The sequence below is a fragment of the Calidris pugnax genome, unplaced genomic scaffold, assembly GCF_001431845.1.
Source record: "Calidris pugnax isolate Ruff unplaced genomic scaffold, ASM143184v1 scaffold60, whole genome shotgun sequence".
NCBI lineage: Eukaryota > Metazoa > Chordata > Aves > Charadriiformes > Scolopacidae > Calidris > Calidris pugnax.
In genome coordinates this window covers 6,811,626-6,817,425 of record NW_015090831.1, presented here as the reverse complement: position 1 = coordinate 6,817,425, position 5,800 = coordinate 6,811,626, and the positions used below count along the sequence as shown (strand labels likewise).

The following is a 5,800-nucleotide window of genomic DNA, read 5'->3' as shown; positions in this document are numbered from 1 at the left end:
CATATTTATTTTTATGTCTAAGAAGAATCTGCATATACTAAAAAACATTTTGAAAACATCCTGGTAGCAATAATATCCCAACACTCTCCGCCCGCAGTCTATTGAGACTGAATGTTGCTTCCTCGTTGCCTCTAAACCTATTCATGTGCCTCCGCCCGCAGTCTATTGAGACTGAATGTTTGCTTCCTCTGAGCCACCTCGTTGCCTCTAAACCTATTCATGTGTCTCTAAAAATGCTTTTGCTGCACACTGCAAATCACCGAGCTCAGGTTAGGTAGGAGAAATTCCTCCACTGGTAAATGGATTGATTCTAGTGGTACCCTGGTGTGGTTTTTGTCTGTTTTTTAATCACGTGGTAGTCCCACAATCTTCCTGCATCTTTCTTTTCCCTATCTCTCTATGCACAAACTTACTCCTTGGAGATAGTCTAGCTTCCAAAAGTTGGAAGTCTGAAATACGTGTCTTTTACAGAAGGGATAATTACTTACATGTAAATTGTAGTTCTCTGAAGATACATCTAAAAAATTACCCCTCGCCCACATACCTTCCCACTGAGCTGAGATTTCTCTGCATTTATGGGCTTTAAAAATAGGGTGTCCCTCCCCCCACTTCTCTAACTTGCTGCTGTACTGGGAGGGTTTTTTTACTTTCTTTTACAGACAAAGCGGACTTTTGGAGAATTCAGGATAGCTGAAACATCTCAGCAGGTGTGGTGTGAAACTCTGCTTGCTGTGAGCACTGACTTACAACTTTGAGCTCACAGGCATCCCGCTGAGTTTCTGTTCAGGTGAACAAAATCCCACTTCTTCCATGTTACAGGCTGGATCATCAACTGGGACAAAAAGGCATGGCCGCATTTATTTGAATGGAGCTGTACTAATTTACATAGATTAAAAAAAGCCAATTTTAAAGGATAATCTGCACTTAAGACCTACAGTAGGTAAGTAACTGCCTCCAAATATGGCCTTCTGGTACTTATTTTCTGTTAATTTGATTCTGTCATTTTTCTGTAGGGTTTTTTTGTAGCAAATTAAAATTTTTATGACGGAAAGAGGGGAATATACCTGGGGCTCATTGTTACAGTGAGAGAGTAGGAGGAACAGAGGTTAATCTTTCTCCTTGCTGATTGCATGAGGCAATGTTGATCATGTGAATTAATTCTTTAATTTAGTGTGTTTCCTTTGTTGTCCACCCCCCCAAAAGTAATACAGAGTTTTATATTTTATCCTTCCATTTAGGTCTTAATTACTGCCTCAGTTCTTCCCTGCACTGTACTTGGAGAGGTGTCTTTTAATATTATTTCAGAAGAGTTTATGAATTGTATTCATGTTATAATACTTATATTATTGCTTATCATTTAGTAACTAAAGTGCATAGCTTCTTGGGTTTAGTAGTTACATGGCTACGGGCTTGTTATAAATTTTTGGATGTGGCTTTACAACACACGCCAGGAGAGTAGAAGGCCGGACTGCACTTTACTCTTACTGATATTGTTGTTTTTCCTGCAGGGACTGGTTCTAATGTCACTAGCCTTGATCCTTTTGTAAAGTAAGTAGGTACTTGCTACTATTTTAACTTTCCTGTCTGCAGAGTATCCTTTAAGAATCAGTTATGTACACTGGAATAATTATTTACTCTTGATTAATGTGCTAGTTTCATCTAGTTTCATTCATGGCTATTAATGATCCCTTGTTGGTAGTCTGTTCTTTTATTTTAAATCCAGGCTTGGAAAAATTTTCTTGCCTGCAGTTGCTTGAGGAAAAGGTATACAACTAATTGAACCCCTTGGCTCTAGCTGATGGCCTGTAGATGTTCATCTTGCTCAAATAGCAGCGTAGGACTTTCCAGGTGAGCAGGCTGCTCTGGTATGCAGAGTCTAGCTTTATTCACTCAGTTCAACTATCATTTGTCCCAGGTGAAAGAAAGGTGAAGGCATCTTGTGGTGAAGTATGCTGCAAGAATTAGGAAGCTGATTCACTCTTCAGGTGTTTAGTAATCAACCAGAGATTATGTTATCAAATATACACTGTATGAGTTGATTTATCTAAATAATGATATCATATTATGTACAATTATTAAAATATTCAGACAATTGCAATATAAATGTTGGAAGTCTAACCTGATAGCTGACACAATACCTACCTGGTGTTCAGCACGGTATTTCTCCTTGGCCTTACAGGTAGCAAGACGTGGCCAGTCAGAAACGGGGAAGATGCATGTGTTGCGTTAATGGATCATCACACTGCAGTATGTCATTCAAATTCACTTTAGAAACCAGGTCCAGGTATGTAAGGTACAATAATGAAATAATCACGTGTAAAACTGACTGATGCGAAAGGGCTTAAATGCATAGAATTTGCAATTCTACAGGGCAAAATAGAGATTGAGTAAAAATACCGTGACAAAGACAGACCCAAGTGGGTATATTTGAAATAGGTATTTCATACAGCCCTCGCAGTTCCCAGCCCGCAAAGTTTGTGCTGGTGTCACAGAGTTTATCACGAAGTGAGCTCACCCAGGCAGGAGTACTAACAATGTGGTACTCTTGTTAACTGTTGTGATGCTAGTTTAATAGTGCCACCAAATGTTGTCTCCATCAAGAAATAAGAAGAAAAGCCTTAGCTGTTAGGCCTTGCCATCCTTTCTAATCACTTCAAGCACTTAGATCAGAGGACTGTTTTGCTAAACTTACATAAATGTATTCTTTTATCTTTGTCCCATTTTCATATCCTGGATGTTCTTGGAGATGGCAGGCAGCAGTACACATACCAACAAGCCAGACATGCACTCCAGAATATTTAGAATCATAGAATCTTTGGTTGGAAGAGACCTTTAAGATCATCGAGTCCAACTGTTAACCCAGCACTGACAAGTTACCACTAAACCACATCCCTCAGCACTACATCTTCATGTCCTGTAAATACCTCCAGGGATGGTGACTCAACCACTTCCTTGGGCAGCCTGTTCAATGCTTGATAACCCTTTCAGTGAAGAAATTTTTCTTAATATTTAGGAGGAAGCAAGATCCTAACAGCTGGGCTCAGCCTCCCCGGTTTAAATGTCAGAGGGAGATGAGTGAGAATCATAGAATCGTCTAGGTTGGAAGGGACCTTTAAGATCATCTAGTCCAACCATCAACCTAACTCTGATTAAAAGAAAACAACCAATCCGTCACTAAACCATGTTTCTGAGCACTATGTCAACCCGTCTTTTAAATACCTCCAGGGATGGTGCCTCAACCGCGTCCCTGGGCAGCCCATTCCAATGCTTAATAACCCTTTCAGAGTAAAAATTTTTTCTAATATCCAATCTGAACGTCCCCTGGCACAACTTGAGGCCATTTCCTCTTGTCCTATCACCTGTGACTTGGGAGAAGAGACCAACCCCTGCCTCTCTACACCCTCCTGTCAGGTAGCTGTGGAGAGCGATAAGGTCTCCCCTCAGCCTCCTCTTCTCCAGACTGAACAACCCCAGCTCCCTCAGCCTTTCCTCTTAAGACTTGTGCTCCAGACCCCTCACCAACTTCGTTGCCCTTCTCTGGACCCGCTCCAGCACCTCAATGTCTTTTTTTGTGGTAAGGGCCCCAAAACTGGAGACAGCACTCAAGATGGTGTCTCACCAGTGCCGAGTAGAGGGGGACGATCACCTCCCGAGTCCTACTCACCACGCTGTTCCTGGTACGAGCCAAAAGCTGCAGTTCATTGCCAGTGACCTGTGTGGATGGAGAGGCTTCTGGGCGCTCGTAACCTCTGTTTTAACTTCTGCCAAATGAAGGGAAAATTCGTTGTCCATATGTAAAGCCAGAGGTGCCTCCGTGCAGCACAAGGCGGGTGCGGTGGGTCGGTCTTGGCTGAGGGCCATATGCTCACCCAGCCCCTCTCTCACTCCCCCTCCTCAACAGGAATGCAAGGCAAAATTTCACTGAATTTTTAGAGTTGGAAGGGACCATAGAGATCATCTAGTCCAACTCCCCTGCTGAAGCAGGATTGCCTAGAGCATGTTAGAGCCTGTTACTCAGGACTGCATCCAGGGTGGTCTTGAAAATCTCAAGAGGAAAATAAGAGGAAAAAGCTTGTGGGTCAAGATATAGAGGTAGAGACGTCACTTACCAGTCACCATCATGGGCAAAACAGGCTCAACTTGGGGAGAATTAATTTAATTTATTGCTTGGGGACCACGACCACCTCCTCCTCCCCAGAACTGGGCAATCGCTGGGCTGTTTTTCACACTTTTTGCCTCACTCCTTACTGCCTCTGTGGTGTTTTCTAAAGGGCTGCCAGTGTCGCTGATGAGCCCGGCTGTGCCCTTTGGTGGAACTGGTTGGAACCGCCTGGAACCTTCTGGAACCGGCTGGAACCACCTGGAACTGGCTGGAACCGGCTGTATGCACCACAGGGCAGCCTACCCGCTCCTCACAGAAGAGCCCCCGCAGCTGGCGCTTGGACACAACAGGGCTTCTTTCTTAAGGGCTGCCAGTGTCGCTGATGAGCCCGGCTGTGCCCTTTGGTGGAACTGGTTGGAACCGCCTGGAACCTTCTGGAACCGGCTGGAACCACCTGGAACTGGCTGGAACCGGCTGTATGCACCACAGGGCAGCCTACCCGCTCCTCACAGAAGAGCCCCCGCAGCTGGCGCTTGGACACAACAGGGCTTCTTTCTTAAGGGCTGCCAGTGTCGCTGATGAGCCCGGTTGTACCCTGTGGTGGAACCGTCTGGAACCGCCTGGAACCACCTGGAACCGGCTGGAACCACCCTCGCTGATGAGCCCGGTTGTACCCTGTGGTGGAACTGGCCGGAACCGCCTGGAACCACCTGGAACCTTCTGGAACCACCTGGAACCAGCTGGAACCACCCAGAACCGGCAGGAACCGGCTGTGTGCACCACAGGGCAGCCCGCCCGCTCCTCACAGAAGAGCCCCTGCAGCCGGCGCCCGGACACAACAGGATTCTTGGGTTGTGGTCTTCACTCTGTCACATTTCTGGAGGATTTTGGTGTCAACAGCTGTGGAGAGGACAGGTAAACTCCAGAGGCTCCTGTTAACGGACCTACCCGTGTGGGTACAGGGGGTTTTATATTGGAGTTTGGAGTCAAGAAGCTGGCTCTGAATTGAATTGGTATCTGGCTCTGTTGGTTTATCCTTTCCCCCTGAGGAGGCATCTCTCCCTGTGTCTTTCCATATCCTTGTCCTTCCGTGACCTTCTAGTCACGGCTGCGCACCCACACGTTCTCATGGACAAAGTGTTTTGCCTGTTGCCTAAATGACATAAAGTGGTTCTCAAGGACTTGCCAAAATATGGCCTTGAAATCATAATCTTATTAACATAAGCTCATATTGGGGCTGCTTCATTTTGATCTACTTACATGGTCTCTACAGACTTGCTTTAACATTGTCTTTGTTTCGTCTGGACATTGCAATGTGGCCTACATAAACGCCTACTAAATTTATTTTACCAGTGGCTTTAGCGCGATACCATTCCCCACAGCGGACATGTTGTGCTCATCAATGCGATTGTGTAAATAAGCTCAGAAAACCCTACAGAAATTACTAGTTTGCTTATTTAGTACATGCATGCTTTCCTAGGCCGGGAGCTATATTCCTCCCATACACCCTGCGGTGCCTTCATTTTGGTGTGGCTTCCTTGCACTGTGGAGTTTGCAGGTATGTGCTTTCTTAGAGAAGTCTGAGAATTCACCCCCAGGACCTATTACCCTGGTGATGGCAACATGTCAGACGTTTGGTGGGCAGCAGGTTCCCGGAAGAGTTGAGTGTGAGTTGATCATGCTTTTCTGAAGCAGAGA

The 5,800-nt window shown here is 45.3% G+C and overlaps 1 long non-coding RNA gene across 3 annotated transcripts; it reads left to right on the top strand.

Moving 5' to 3' along the window:
* The first annotated feature begins 597 nt into the window (after positions 1-597).
* LOC106887553 lies at positions 598-4,719 on the top strand. Of its 3 annotated transcripts, XR_001411920.1 has the most exons (6): positions 598-707; positions 820-940; positions 1,509-1,548; positions 1,724-1,848; positions 2,180-2,284; positions 4,664-4,719. It is a non-coding gene; the product is annotated as an uncharacterized LOC106887553 (long non-coding RNA). The 3 variants fall into 3 exon arrangements; XR_001411918.1 differs by having other exon boundaries at positions 682-940; XR_001411919.1 differs by lacking the exon at positions 4,664-4,719 and adding an exon at positions 4,272-4,484 and having other exon boundaries at positions 682-940.
* Positions 4,720-5,800: the final 1,081 nt, after the last annotated feature.